The 17,206-nt window shown below is 35.2% G+C and overlaps 1 pseudogene; it reads left to right on the forward strand.

Annotated features, from left to right (window-relative positions):
* The first annotated feature begins 11,294 nt into the window (after window positions 1-11,294).
* LOC101617148 overlaps window positions 11,295-17,206 on the forward strand; it is a 57,111-nt pseudogene continuing 51,199 nt past the window's right edge.

Here is a 17,206-nt window from a genome sequence, read left to right on the forward strand (position 1 = left end):
TAGGAGTAGTGAGAGTGGCACACTTGTCTTCTATATTTTAGAGGGAATGCTAGCAACTATCCCTATTTAGTATAAAGTTTGATATTTTTAATATGAGCTTTTACTATGTTGATATATATTCTGTCTAATTTTAATTTCTTTAGGAATTTTATTATGAGGCAATATTGAATATTTCTAATGCCTTTTCTGCATTTATTAAGACAATCATGTGTTTTCTGTCCTTAAGTCTCTATATGTTTCATTGTGTAAAGATTTGCAAATGTTGCTAATCTTTCATTCCAAGGATATGTCCAATTTCAGCATGATCTATGTTCTTAATGTGTGCATGAATTTGTCTTGAAAGTTTTTGCATCTATGCTCAACACAGAAATTTATCTACAGATTTTTGTTCTGTCCTTATCTGGTTTTGGTGTGATAGTAATATTGGCTTCATAGTATCAGTTTGGTAGTAAACCTCCCCTTTCTGGTTTGAAAAACACTTTGAGAAGTATTACCTCAGCTCTTCCTCCAAGTTTTATAAAATTTCACAGTAAACCCATCCAGCGTTGGGGTCTTCTTTGTGGTAAGCCTTTTAGTTAACTGCTTCAACTTCAGCTCTTGTCAAAATTTAAATCCAATAGTTTCTTTTTTTTTAATTTAAACTTGGTGGGTCCTATATATCTAGAGCTTTATCCGTTTTTTATATGTCTTGAAGAATTTTAAAATATAAGTTTTGTGTTGGAGAGGTGGCTTAGAAGTTAAGGTGCTTGCCTGTGAAGCCTAAGGATCCAGGTTCAATTCCCCAATACTCACATATACCAGATGCATATGGTGATGGATATGTCTGAAGTTCTTTTCCAATGGCTAGAGGCCCTGTCATACCCATTCTTTTTCTGAAAAATAAATAAATAAATACATAAATAAAACTAAAATATTTTAAAAAATGAAAGTTTTCATTTATTATTTCATGGTACTCCGGTTTTTATGAGAATTTATTGCTACATTTTTCTTTTGTCTCTAATTTTATTAATTTTGTTGAATTTTCCCTTTCTTTTGATTAGTATGGCTAGGGGTTTCATAACATTGCTTATCTTTTCAAATAGCAAACTGATTGATTCTATTATTTGTTCAGTCTCTATTTCATTAATTTCTTCCCCAATTTTCATTATTTCTGGATATTTATTGCATTAGGCTTGGCTTGTTTTTGTTTTTCCAGAATCATCACCAATATCACAAGATTATTTATTTGAAACCAATCTGGCTTTAAATATATGTTCTTGTAAGTATGAACTTTACTTTTAAACTGGCTTTGGTGTATTTCAGTGGTTTGGGGAAGATGTATGATTATTTTAATTTGATAATAGGAACTTTTAATTTGGTCCATGATTTCTTCAATGACTCACTTTTGATTCAAATGGAAATTGTTCAGTGTACAAGTATTTTTATTGTTTCTGTGGTTTCTTTCCCTATTGGTATCTACTTGTATTCCTCTATGGCCTGGTAAGATAAAATAAATTGTTTTAATTTGTTTTTGTATTTGGCAAGGCTTCTTTTGTAGCTTATAATGTATCATTTTAGAGAAGGTTCCTTAGATGGTTGAAAAATATCTGAATGCTTTCTTGGTGTTAATATATAGTAGAAGCCACATGTATGCTTACTTGTGTCCTAAACGAAGTGCAGAAACAGAGACATTAGGGGACTGTGGTCGTTTTTAATATATGGCTCTATGAACTTGCTTTTTCTGGGGGGGGGGAGGGTTAGGATCTCACTCTAGCTCAAGCTGACCTGGAATTCACTCTGTAGTCTCAGGGTAGCCTCGAACTCACGACAGTCCTCCTACCTCAGACTCCCGAGTGCTGGAATTAAAGGTGATTAAGATTGAGTTTACAACATGAGTCTAAAGTTGGTGTATACCTGGTGGGAGAAGGCATGTAACTGTGAAAGAATCTTAAGTCCAGCCCTACTAGGTATGTAGAGAGCCAGTTTGAGTTCTGCCTGTTTCTACTTGCTGTTTTTGTTTTTACTCTCTATGCTGCAGATGTAGGTTGGAGTAAGCCAGCTTCTTCTGTCATTGTAGAACTTCCCCTTGGATTCTGAAAGGTTGAAATACACCCTTTCCTTCCATAAGCTGCTTCTGGTCTGATTTTTGCTCCAACAGTATTAAGGCAACTTCAACAGATATTAATTGTGCATGGGAAAAGGAGAAAAGAAAATGTTAGAGCACTACTATATATAAATTAGAGTTATGAAAAATATGAGAAAATATTGTAGAATAGCTAGAAAGAAACAGCCATTATATGTGATTATTGAGGTGAAATTCAGGTTACCATACAAGAATTATACAAGTAAAATATCAAAGCATGAATAAAATTAAAAATTATAAAGATCAGCATACGTAAAAAATAAAATAAAATAGATGGTAACATTACTCAACATTTTACTCTAGTTTGTATGACATGGTTTCTCCTTCCACCTGAATTATCTTTTGTAGTAGTCTCCAATGTAGACAGGAGTACTAGCCTAGGTAGTTCAAATAAATTATATAAGTGCCCTTTGTGTGGGGGATATACTTGCTGCCTCAATTTTCCAGTGTGATCCTTGCCCCACCCTTACCTGCCAGTTACAGCTTTGTCTCTAGTGATTTGTAGACAAGTCTTTTCATGTCAAAGACTGTGTGACAATGTCTTTGCATGGGAGTGGGTGGCCCTTCCGTCTATGTTTACTTTTGTCAATGGGAAGTCTCTTCCCATCTACCTCCTTTAGGAGATTGAGACTTGTTCAACTTTACTCTAATTGAATTCCTATATAACTTTCTTACTCAGTGGCTGGAATGAAGGATAAAGAATTGACTCCCAGGATCTTGCACATAATCTCAGCTTCTAACTCCTACATCACCCTACTCCTCTAACTCCACAGCCTCCTCTGCTCTAGATGGCTTTCACAATGCTATACCAAACCTAGAAGTCTCTCCAGCTTGTTGTGCTCTTTATACCTTTCCTGTGATGGTCGAATACCACCCTGGTACCCACCATTTACACTACCTTACAGTCAGTTGTATGGTATGACTGGGCACCAGTTTGGCTATTTCTTTATAAGGAAAATGTGAACTAGACTCATTTCTTTTCTTTTTTAGTTCAGCTCCTTCTCTGGTAGAAATCTGTTATATTGTCTTTTATCTTAAATTTACTTTTCATCATGCCACACTGGCATGGCTTCTAATATTCTATCTTAATTGGGTGATATGGTCATACTTTTATAAACATAGTGATTGGCAAAATATAAAGGAAATACTGATTTAATTAAATTTTCCAAACAAGATAATTAAACTAAGCTATATGTGCATGCACATTTGATCTATATACATATATATTCTAGTATCAGTAATAAACATTCACATATTTAAGTACTTTCAATAAGAAAAATATCTTTGCTACGCCATTGTCAAGTTGGTATTATTCATGCTATTTTAATGTACTAGTTTCCATTTGTACTACTAATAATACTAAACCTGTTGCCTAGTACTTTTGACTGTTTTGCTAGAGGTGAGGTACTATATAAACTGCATTAAAATGGTAATTCTAATGAATCATAAAGCCATAAATATCATTAGGGCAAGATAAATAAAGTAATTTGTGTGAAAAATGTCATAAAGAAACCCAGTTATTTTTATCCTAACAAATTTTAAATACAAAAAAGAAGGAAAATTCCATTGTCTTCTAGCATGCTCTCTATATAATGATGCTTTTCTTTACATAAATAGGAAATGGTTTGTATTGGAAAATAGTTAAACTTTAATGAAAATAATTTAAAATTTATATTAATAAATTGTGTTATTATTGTTACATAAAATTAAATACAAATATATAACAAAAAATAAAGCCACTTCTAAAAAGTAAGGACATTTAACAAACCCTTACTCTATGACTCATCAATCTCATGCCTATTGCCAAAGTAATTTTAAAAAAAATCACAAAATTCCTTGTACAAAGGATTAGTATAGCCCTATTCATAATCATCTATTACTGCAAACAACTCTGATTTTTCCAGTGGGTGATTAAATAAACTGGTTCACCACAGAATGAAACACTACTGAGTATAATAAAGAAACAGATTACTGACAAATGCATTAACTACGTATGCTCAGTTAGAAGAGCTGATGGATGATAATTTTAACACATAAAATTTCATATACAGAAATTTAAGTTTGTTTATGAACATGTGTGAAAAATGAAATTGTAGTATTCTTTTTTTTTCATAAATTAGGAAATTCCAAGCAGAGGTTGAAGAATAAAAGTAGAACATACAATTTATAAAAGTAATATTAAGAGAAAAATATTTGTATCCTTTGGAAAGGCAATGTTATTTGGACACAAAGTCCACTAACAATAAAAGTTTAAATGGTTAATTTTGACTGCAATATTAAGCCTTGTAACTTTCACAAGACCTGATTACGAAAATGAAAATATAAGTTAAGCCTGGGAAAATACATTAGTGGGTCAAAGCATGTTTTCATTTTTAGGGTAAACAATAAAAGACATAGTGTAAAATATATTTAAATAAGAATAGATGTTTTTACATTCTTTCCATGTGCCATTCCATCATATCAAAATACTCATTTCCACAGATGATGAAATTGTTGGTTCCTAAAAGTTTCACAAATTGCTCTCAACAATTCACTATAGGAGAACATATGCCTTTATCTGGGGCAACCTGTAGTTAATGACTATAAGATGAGGTATACTCATGAGAACTGCCTTCACACTTAAGAACAAATTCATGCAGATTTAGCTGATACCTTCATTTTCTCTCCTTATCCACTCTTGCACTGTTCTAAGTCTTTAATCATGAGGAACACATCCCAGTTAAGTTCTTAGATGTATCACTTCTGTCACAGATACTTTTCTGGGGAAACTAACTTATGACATTTGGTTTCAGGAGCAATTTACGAAGTAAGTAAGTTGGAATACTTGTATTTGGTTTGACAACACATATAATAAAACTGGAACAATACAAAGAATAAGTGGGGAACCAATGACAGGGTCGTTCTGTTGTGCCAAGACCCTGACCAGGAGCCAAGACCCCGGGTCACCCAGGAGTCACCCAGAGAACCGCCACAGAAGCCGAGACACTCAAATGTAAAAGCAGCAGGTTTCTTTATTGCAAGCCTAGGCCTGGGCTGTCCACACAGTCCGGCACAGCCGCAGTGAGGGAGAGAGCCTCCACCCTCAGAGGGAAGGGGTTTATAAAGGAAAGCTTACATCATATTGTGACTTTTTAAATGATTGGTGCTAAGAGGGTGCACAGAGGAACTCTAGCCTACTTCTCTTAGGTCAGTAACTTGTTTGTAGAACCTATTGCAAGAGCTTTTTGCAGAACTTATCTTTAGTAAGAGGCCAGAGCCTGCGTGGCTAGGTATCTCTGGGATGTTCTTGGGTGGGGCTTCCCAGGAATCGGGGGTGGGGAGTGGTGGCTATAGCTAAGCAAACACAGACACAAAAACAAAAATAGCACATCAGTCAGCTAGTTCCTCATCTCAGCGGGGCCTGGGCTCTTTATTTACTCAAAATGGCTGCCTGATTTAATATGGCAGCGCCACTGTCCAGCCACTAGGTGAGGTCACAGAAGCCAGATGCAGCACATTACTTCTCTTTGGTCTCTCATTTCCCCTCTTTATGTACCACGAGGAGCCAATCTTGGATCCCAATTGAGTTAGTGAGTGGAGTCTGATGGTATATATTGTGATCTTAAAACCATAAGATGTACTGGTATTATAGATTTTAGACCTGTGTGAATTCCAGGGATCTGAACTCAGGTACTTATACTTGGTGGCATATGCTCTATCTAGTAGCCACCTCCTAACCCCTTTTGTCCTTTTGACAATAATTCTTACTAGCATGAGGCAATTTCTTATTACAGCTTTAATTTCCATTGACTAGATTACTAGTGATATTAGATGATATGTATGTTTTCCATATTTGTTAGTCACTTATGTGATTTTTATTATTGTGAAACTTCTACTTAGGTCTTCTGTCCATTTTTAAATGAGATCAGCTATGGTTTTATTATTGAGTTAGTAAAGTTAATTGTATCTTATAGATATTAAGCTCTTGTCATGTGGATAGTTTGTATTTCATCCCATTTTATACATTTTATCCCCCTTGTCAATCATTTCCTTTGCTGTCTAGAAGTTCATTTAAATAAATCCACTTTATCTGTATTTTCTTTTATTTGCTGTCCTTTTGACATCTTATACAAATTCTCTTGCAACTTTCAATGTCCTGAAGTATTTTTCCTAGTAGCTTCACAGTTTTCTGCCCTACATTTGTCTTCAATCCATTTAAATCTATATTATATAGTTGGCTAGGTAAATGGTTCAACAGTTAAAGGTGCTTGCTTTCAAGGCCTGCTGAGTTGAGCTCAATTCCCCAGTACCCACACTGAGCAACATAAACAAAGTGGCAATGAAACTTTTAAATTAAAGTAATTGGCAAAATACTGATTTAATGAAATATCTCAAAGCAGTTAGAGTTAACTATACATAATGTATGTGTATGCACCATAATCTATTGAAACATATTCCATTATCTCAGGCAGACATTTGCATATTTAGGCACTTCCAATAAGAAAAATAGTCTTTTGTATACCATGTTTTAATTATTAATGTTGTTTTTAAATGCTAGCTTCCATATGCACTAATAATAATGCTAAACCTGTTGCCCAATGTTCTTGAATATTCTACTAGGGGTGTGGCACTATCTAAAGTGCATTAAAATGTTAATTCTGACGAATTATAAAATCTAGCTTTGGGGCTGGAGAGATTGCCCAGCAGTTAAAAAAAATTATAGCAAAGTCTGATGGCCTGGATTCCATTTCCCAGTACTCACATAGAGCTGGAAATACAGAGTGGTGCATTCATCTGGAATTTGTTTGTAGTGGCAGATGAACATGGCATGTCCATTCTCTCCCCTTTTTCTCTTTTTCATCAAAAACAAATAAATATATTTTAAAAACTAAATTAAGGGCTGGAGAGATGGCTTAGCAGTTAAGCGCTTGCCTGTGAAGCCTAAGGACCCTGGTTTGAGGCTCAGTTCCCCAGGACCCACGTTAGCCAGATGCACAAGGGGGCACATGAGTCTGGAGTTCGTGTGCAGTGGCTGGACACCCTGGTGCACCCATTCTCTCAATCTCTCTCTAACTGCCTCTTTCTCTCTCTGTCACTCTCAAATAAATAAATAAAAATACACAACATATTTAAAAAACTAAATTTATATTATATGAAGAGAAATAGTATCTAGTTTCATTCATTCTTCTCTGAGTGTATATAGCTTCACTTATCCAAGAGACTTACCTTTCAATAAAGTGTGTTTTCAATATCTGTGTAGTAGAACAGGTTATAAACTCTTGAGTTTAATTATAGGATCTGTATTTTGTTCATCTGATCAGTACTTCTGTTTTTATGCCAGAGTCACTCTTTGTAAAGTTATTAACTTTTTGTAGTCTATTGTAAAGAAGTTATAGTGTAATGATCTTTTCTTTATCAACTTTCCTTGTTTACATTGGATATTCATGGTTCTGTATTTGTTTGATTGGGTTGACAAGTGGCAATGACATTTCCATAAGAATATATGGATTGCATTTTTCTACTTAGTTTCTTCTTAACCTGAAGGTAATAATGCCACTCAGTAGCTTCTATAAATAAGTCTTCAAACTTTTAATATCCCTAAAATGACATTTATTGTTGCCTTCATTTTCTTTCTTTCAAATATTTGAAATACTTTAATTCTGAGTATAAGAACCCATTGGATATTTGAGCTATTTGTGTATGCAAAAGAAACCATTTTTTAAAGAAGAAAAGATGTAATTTGTTTCTGAGAGGGTTAGGTTATAAGTCTCGAAACATAGCAGTTTATATCACCATAGCATAATTTTACCTCTCACTTAACGTACACACACATACACAGAGAAACAGGGAGAGAGACTTTCACAGCTGTCAAACTCTTAAGACTGATTTCTTAAAATGCTTTAGAATTCTCTACAACAAATATATTTCTGAATATTTCAAAAAGAGAAATTCTGGATACACCAATATCCCAATTATCACAACTGTGCCATATATATATATATATATATGTATATATATATATATATATATATATATATATATATATACATGATTATAATGTGTCAAATGAAATAAAATAGAATAAGAATTAGAACATCCTTGACAAGTAAAATTATCATTATTAAATCCCATTCTATAAACTACATGTAGACCCTTCAAAGTCCAAATAAGATTGTATGCTATTACAGATTTCTACTGAAATCTTGTACTGTATCACATGACAGATTTTCTACTGATAGTATGAATGTAATGACAGTTTTTATTTGATAATAACAGCCTATAGAAGTCCTTTAGGTAGACAGTAGACATGGCATACACTATCTGAGAAGAAAATTGTGGTCACTTGATAAATTAGGAAGCTGTAACAAAGAGATCCACTAACTGGCTCATAATCTGAGCTAAGTCCAATATTGTCCTGACTGAACCAATTATATTGCTTTAAAGTGAATAATGTTGCTTATACTATAGCTGTTGTAAGTCATGTCACTAGTTTTAAATCTCTGAAGCCTTTGTTTAATATGAAACTTGTACTGGGTGTTCTAGATCATGTCACAATGTAACAATAAACTAAAAAAATAAAACAGAACTGATGGACACCTTTATGTAAGAAACTGTGAGGCAACAGTTGGCCTTTCTCCCTAATTTTCCTAGCTTGCTTGGTTGATTTGTATTCATTCTCTATTGTTTTAGCCTGGACCATATCAAACAGTGGAATGATACCAAAACAGAGAGTAATAACTCAAGCATATGGAAAACACATTCATGTTTTCTAATATTAAGACCATACATCAATATACTGGAAAATAAGTATTTAGAGGCAGGAATGAGCTAATATGTATGGGTGAGGGCCACAGTATCTTAATGTGCAAACCAGATTCATCCCACAGGGGAACATATTTCATGAAAATGTTTCTTTCAAAACTGGCATTCTGTCATTAAGGGAAAGTTTCCAGCCAAAACATTTGCTGGGTGTCAGGAGAAAATAAAAAACAGTCTGTCAGTTTATTGCCTTTAGTATTAAAGGGAAAAAAAAAACACAGCTGTAAGTCTTTGAATAAATTTGGTCACATAGTTGCAAGAAGGGGTGACAAGACTCAGTTCCCAAAGAGAAAAGGAGACAGACTAGAAGACTGGGTAACCACATGTTGATCTCAGATACTTTGTCATGTCCTCTGGTATGAATGAAAGAAGCAGCCATTATGATCATTGCTCCAATTTTTAATTCTGTCCTAACCTGCTCCATTTATTCTAGCAAACATTTGCCTCCAAGGCACATGTCTGGCTTTGCATCCATAGAAGGCTAGATCTAGGCATAAGTAATGTAGGCAACATCACAAGGGGCATATCATGCACAAGTTTCAGAGGCCTCATTTTACAAGGTTTGAAATTCCAGTTTAGACAGTCATTCTTTGTTCTTGGGTGGGAGCAGGGATCAAACTTAGGGCCTTGTACATGCTACAGTCTTTCTTTTATAATCATTTCCCCGACAAGGAAGGAAACACTGTTAAGTGCATTCAATCCAAACTGTTTGGCATAATTAATTTACATTTTGTACTGAGAGGAGAATCCTGGGAAGATAAGAAGCTGCATTATCTGAGAGGAAGACAAGATATTGAAGAGCAAGAGTTGTGAAATGGGGCCACGACAGCAATGACACCATATGAGAAAACAAGAAACCCCAAAGATGAAAAGGTTTTATAGGATTGTTTCTGCTTTTACTATAAGGCAAGGACATCTATCTCAGTTAGACAAAAAATAAAAATTAACGCTGTTCGCACAACTTATAACTAGCATCCCCATGGGGAATACCAATAATCCCACAGACTATGGCCCTCACTGGTGTGGGGACAAGAAGGAGGGAAATGATAGAACTACCATGTGATGTGCCCATACAAAGTATATACTTAATAAAATTTTAATAAATGTATTTTTAATTAATTATTTATTTATTTGAGAGTGAAAGACAGACAAGGAGTGAAAGAGGCAGGAAAAGATAGATAGAGAATGGGCAGGCCAGGGTCTCCAGCCACTGCAAACAAACTCCAGATGTGTGCACTCCCTTGTGCATCTGGCTAAAGTGGGTCCTGGGGAGTCGAACCTCGAACTAGGGTCCTTAGGCTTCACAGGCAAGTAATTAATTGCTAAGCCATCTCTCCAGCCCTATGCTTAATAAAATTTAAACAAAGAAAAATCTCCAGATTCCTCTGAAGTAGGTTTTGCACATTTTAAAGTTGAAAATATTCACATTTATTGGTTAATAAATAACAATAAATCAAATTTTATTTGTAGTCACACAGTGTTAATGTATTACATCTCATCTTAAGTATTGGTAATTATACACGTGGCACTAAAAACAAGCACTAGGTACCTGTATGTGTATGTAACTGTACGGTAGGAACTGAGATAATAATTAAGCACAATCTATTTACTAAGAGACTGAAATTAAGCATGTCATTTGAATATCCATTCAATTCAAAACTTTTGGGAAAATATTTCCTCTGAGATTTTTCCCTTGTCACTTTTGCATTAGCTTCAATGCAAATTAATTTTATTTTCAGATTATGACCAAAAGTGATAAAACAACAGCTATTTCTGTTAAGGATCCAAATATCACTCAGAATAAATAGAAGACATAAACTGATGAGTTGAAATATCAGTTTATTACCAAAGAACAACAGCCATTCAGATTTTCTATCTGGAAATTTTAATCAAGACAAAAGTTTGCAAAAAAAAATCTTTGAAATTCATACTTTTTACCTTTAAGTCTCATAAACTTATATAGTGAGCAATACCAATATCAATCCTACAGTGTTTTGATTTATTGAATTGAAAAATATTTGATGTTCCCAGGAAAGAGGATATCTCAGATTGATCCAGTGCTGTGGTCAATACAGAGCTTAAGAGAGGACAGGGGCTGGAGAGATGGCTTAGTGGTTAAGTGCTTGCCTGTGAAGCCTAAGGACCCCAATTTGAGGCTCAATTTCCCAGGACCCACTTTAGCCAGATTCACAAAGGGGTGCACAAGTCTAGAGTTCATTTGCAGTGGCTGGAGGCCCTGGCACACCCATTCTCCTCTCTCTCTCTCTCTCTCTCTCTATCTGCCTCTTTCTCCCTCTGTCCGTTGCTCTCAAATAAATAACTAAAATTAAAATAAAAAAATAAAAAAAATCAAGACAGGCTGGAGGCTGGGAAGATGGATCAAGGGCAAAAGAGAGCGCTGTGCAAGTGTGACAACCAGACTTCAGATCTCCAGAACCCCCTCAAAACTCAGAAGCTAGCAGGCCAGTTAGACTGGCAAAGGCAGCCAGCAGTTGATAGCAAAAAGATATTGCTTCAAACAAGGTGGAAGGTGAGGACTAACACCCAAAGTTGTCCTCTGTCTTACACATGTACTTTGTAGCACATGCACAGCTCTACTCACAAACATGAATACAAACACATATTATACACACACACAAAAAATAAAAAGAGCAGATTGAAATTCTTTCTAAAGCTTTAGATTTTCTTACAGTATCATGTTCCTTTACTTAAGTGCTAATTTGCATTAATGATACTTAATTTTAAACTGTTAAACATGTATGCTAAATTCAAAACAATTAAAAGTTTTATACCCATGAAAACTTTTTAATTTATATTATTTATTTTAGAAAGAGGGAGAAAGAGAGAGAAAGAATGGGCATGCCAGGGACTTTAACCACTGCAATCAAACTCTAGATGCATGCACCATTTTGTGCATCTGCCTTACATGTGTCCTGGAGAATCGAACCTTGGTTCTTTGGCTTTGCTAAGCTATCTCCCCAGGCCCCCATATAATTTTGTTTTTTACAAATTTGTAAAATAATTGAATAATTCAAGTTAGTGTGACATATTACATTTTGTATAAGAATATTACATACAACTACTGTTTAAGATTAAAAATGTTTCATATGCATAGGTAAGTCAAATATACACGTAAGAAAGAAATATATACTTTTATGCATTGTTTCCATAAATGTACTACCTGTCTAGGAGAGAGTACCAATTTTGATTCGGTAGTATGTCATTTGTTTATGAAAAATTTTGAGTAGATATGCTACTTTCCATATTTGGCTTCCCTTGGATATATTTTTTCATATTATATGAAAAGCTAAAGTTGATAAAATAATCTCAGAATATGAGTAAATTTTATATAATTTCAGGCATATGTAGATTATTTATCACCCCTAAACTTTGGCTAGGGGTTAATAATAAATAGGTTGCAGATACCCAAGAAGACAGCAAACAGACAGCTACAAAGTTGCATAGATACATGCACATATACATGCATGCATACATAGGAAAATTAAAAGATAGTGAGACAAATTATTCTCTATTAAATGTTAGAACATCTGGGTGCTTATCTCAGCTGTAAATTGTTTTTATTCTAAGCCAAATATTAATCATATATTCTTGTCAAAATTACTGAAAGATCCAAAGCAGGGTATCAGAAACATGGAACAGGAGAATTTTTTTTTAATTTTTTTTTGTTTTATTTATTTATTTGAGAGCGATAGACAGAGAAAGAGGCACAGAGAGAGAGAATGGGAGTGCCAGGGCATACAGCCACTGCAAACAAACTCCAGACGCATGTGCCCCCTTGTGCATCTGGCTAACGTGGGTCCTGGGGAATCGAGCCTTGAACCAGGGTCCTTAGGCTTCACAGGCAAGCGCTTAACCGCTAAGCCATTTCTCCAGCCCGAGAAATTGTTTTTTAAATATATTGCATTTTTATTTATTTGACAGAGAGAAAGATGTATTGAGAGAGAGATAAAGAATGGGCATTCCAGAGCCTTCAGTCACTGCAAACGAACTCCAGACACATGTTCTACCTTATGCTTCTGGCTTACATGGGTCCTAGGGAATGGAACTTGGGTACTTTGGCTTTGTAAGCAAGTACTGTAACTGCTTGGTTACAAACAGAACAGGAGAATTTTTTAGTATGTCATGTGCACATATTTTTCCATATTTTCTCTCACTCCAAAATATTAATGAAGGGTGTCATTTATCAACTGAAATGGTAATGTTTAGATGTGTAGATATCTTCTTATACTCTAGTGATATTTTGTTGTTGTTTATTTGTGTGCTGCTTTAGAGATAGAGTCTCCCTCTAGTCCAGGCTGACCTGAAACTCACTCGTTCGCCATGGCTGAGCTTGAACACAAGGCAATTCCCATACCTTAGCCTCCCACCAGAATGCTGGGATTATAAGCATCATGCCACAACAACAGGATTACCATGTGAGTTTTTGTCATGTAAAAATAAAATCCAACATGCAGTGGGAAGTTTGGGCTAAGAATTCAATACTAAGTGTAAAATGGTGTCTTCATTAGCAAGTTTGCAAATGAAACATATTTCTTTATGTTGCTCTCAGTTCAATAAGCACACTTTGTTGGCTTATTATTTTCAAAACTAAACGTGGATATACAAAATGGTTACAAGCAAGGAGATAACTGTAAAAAAGTAAGATTCATCTTCCAAATCACATTCCAAGGAGATGACTGCTATCTACTATATTGAAAGATTCTTCCTGATATCCCATTATGAACTTGGTGTTTATAAGCCACTTATTCTCAAAGCACAGAGGAACAATCGTAGACTACAAGTAGCCTTCCTATGACTCTGCCAGTAAGAAGATTTGAGACAGTAAAAACATATTTTATTCAATTGTGTTTTGTCATAGCAGCCTGAAAACCTAGGATACTGACGACATGCCTGTCTGGGCCTGAGAGAACTGAGTTCATTACCAATAAGTGACATCTCATTATCAAGTGATAGTTCTCTTTCCTATAAAGGCCCAGTAGCATGCCTAGAGCTGTTTTTCAAAGTTCATTTAATTATCTAGTAGAGATAGCATAAACTTTGGCTAGAACTCTAGAGTTCTGTTTTGTGGTTCTCATATTATGGCTTACCATATATTCTGTGTGACATGTTTTCTCACCAATGATAGCTCTATTACAATAAGGCTGGTGATATCATATGACATAAGCAACAGGATCCTTACATTGCAGCACTGACATGATGCAGCGCCATTTCTTGGTCTAGGCCTCACTGAAAACTGACATCTTTCATAACATCTAGGCACAGAGGAAGGGAACAATATTTCCATTTAGGAAATATGCAACCTCTAATTCCCAAAATGGCATACTTGGTGTTGCACTTTCCTTTTAGTGGTGAGATATAGGAATTTCAACAGTTTTTCTTTGTTTTTGAGGATATGTGGCAGGATATTTCCAGCCATTGGACTCCGAAAGTATTCAGTAATTTGCTGAAATTAGAGTGAAGCAAGTAAAGACCTTTCCACAGGGGAAGGAGGAAGTAAAGTGGCAAATCCAGGATTTGAGATAAAATACCACTTTAGTGTAACATTTTAAAAATCAAGCAACATACATATTCAAATTCAAGATATTTCAAATATCAAATATTTAAATATAAACAGTTATTATCTGCTTTTCCTTTCTCCTGGCATTGCAATGTCAGTGCTACTTATATATAGAGAGAGAGACTTCCAATCTATTTGATAGTTCTCACTCATCTGGCCTGATTGATTATTGGTATAGTGGATTGATGTGACACTTTGCATAAAATCAGAAGATCATGTTCTTTTTGGACTATTGTGATGAAAAGTGGGACAGTTATAGCATTGAGACATCACAATCAATGTAAACATTTTCTTTCCCTACTAAATGTGAAGTTTTTTTTTTAAATTTTTATTTATTTATTTGAGAGCGACAGACACAGAGAGAAAGACAGATAGAGGGAGAGAGAGAGAATGGGCGCGCCAGGGCTTCCAGCCTCTGCAAACGAACTCCAGACGTGTGCGCCCCCTTGTGCATCTGGCTAACGTGGGACCTGGGGAACCGAGCCTCGAACCGGGGTCCTTAGGCTTCACAGGCAAGCGCTTAACCGCTAAGCCATCTCTCCAGCCCCTAAATGTGAAGTTTTGATCAATATTTCTAAATAGGATGAGAAAATATAGTTTATATGTATAACATAAATTTGAGGCATGCTTCTATATTTGATCAGAGATGTCACATGTATTACAAATAGAAGTAGGGCTACTGATGGTTTCAGTTCATGGTATTCTGCTGTCATCTTCTAGGATAGGTTTTGTTTTATAGAAGTCATTAACCTTATGGGCTACGGTTTTGAAAGCATGATGTTAATCTCTACAATTCATAGCAAGATGCAGTATTGGTTTTGTCCTTATAATCTTCGTTGCTGACATTACATGAAGTGACTTCTACTTGTCATTCCTCATGATAATAGTTCTTACCCTACTCACCAAAGAAATAAAGTTAGCTATGTGTCAGTTAATAAGTTTTCCATTTATATTTTTGAATACTGGATAAATGTCCACTGAGTGGCATGGTGGCCCCAGTGGACTCACTGGAAACTCGACCTGGTTCACAGAACTTAATTTATTATTTGTCCTTATTCACTATAACTTTAATATTGGGCTATTATTATTTTTACATGTCTGGTTATCAATCCTAATTGGAAGCAAGTCTTTTGAAATATTGGGGCTCTGAGTATTTGTGAGTAAAGATTGAGGGCATGATTACAATATATACTTTCCATGGTAGTATAGTTCTTATGCATGCTTACAAGCCTTATTTCTTCTACCTAGCTTCTAGGTCTCAATCATGACTTAGGTCCAGAAAATGGGCAAGGAATTGTACCACTGGAGAAGCTTTCTTCAGCCCACGCATATAACCTTGATTTCTTCTGTTTATACTAACTGATTGCACCATCCCATTTCCTTATCTTCATGTCTCTCCCTCTCTCTAACAAACAGAACTGTCTGAATTCCACCCTAACATGGCCACTCATGATATTTATTTTCCTGTCATTACCTATTTTTCTACTATTTGATAATCATTCTCCCTCCTTGCTATTGTTAAGCTAGGATTTTTAAGAAAACAGTCTTTTTCCTGAGAGGAGAATAATCGCTGATCTCTATGATGCTGACACCCTCTTCAAGAGTACTTCCTTATTTCATGGATAGGTCTCATATCAGTTCAGTATATCCTAGAAAAGATACTTATGCTGTTCTAGTCATAAATAATATACCCTCTCTAGTAGTCTCATTTCAATAAAACTTTTGTTCCCTTCTTCCAGCATTGTTATTTTTTTCAGGTCTGCCTTCTCCATTTCATGTATGATAGGTCACTGTTTATATCAGCTGTATAAAAATCATCCATGCAGTGTGGTTACCACTGTCGTCTGGGATTCTTACACAGATTGTAACTTTTCTTCTAAATAGAAGATTCTTGTATTGACTTTCCCTGATTCAATTTCCTAATTCATCAACCTAGGCTCATAAACCTTATGAAATATTGTGTAAAACCAGTTCGAATAGATGTATAGTCTTATAAGGCTAAGAAATATGCATCATATTAAGTTAAGTTATATGTTGTTTTTAAAATGCTATATGTGGGCTGGAGAGATGGCTTAGCGGTTAAGCGCTTGCGCGCTTGCCTGTGAAGCCTAAGGACCCCGGTTCGAGGCTCGGTTCCCCAGGTCCCACGTTAACCAGATGCACAAGGGGGTGCATGCATCTGGAGTTCGTTCGCAGAGGCTGGAAGCCCTGGCGCGCCCATTCTCTCTCTCCTTCTATCTGTCTTTCTCTCTGTGTCTGTCGCTCTCAAATAAAGAAAAAAAAAATTTAAAAAAATTATTAAAATGCTATATGTACAAAATTCAACAAGAACATAAGGTTCAGGGAAATTCTTAGATTCAAGTTTGTGCAGTCCTTTAGGTTTGATGCCCTCATCCAATACTTCAGAATAATTATTCCCAACTAGCAGATTTGCAAGGAATGCTGGGAGTTCATTAAATAGTTCTGCGATTATAATTCTTATGCATAACGTCTTAGCCACAACCATTTCTTTTTTGTTTTATGGCTATGAGATATGGCAGACATTATTTTGAATAAAAGAGTTTATCTGGTCTTCATAATTAACCACAAACACAATCACTATCTTGTTCTTCCTCCAATATTATCAACAGATGATTACCAGCCTTTTTGTATATCTCGTTACCACTGTATACTTTTGTACCAGTGAAAGTGTCAGCAATTTCATTACC

Source organism: Jaculus jaculus, chromosome X (genome assembly GCF_020740685.1).
Source record: "Jaculus jaculus isolate mJacJac1 chromosome X, mJacJac1.mat.Y.cur, whole genome shotgun sequence".
Taxonomy (NCBI): Eukaryota; Metazoa; Chordata; class Mammalia; order Rodentia; family Dipodidae; genus Jaculus; species Jaculus jaculus.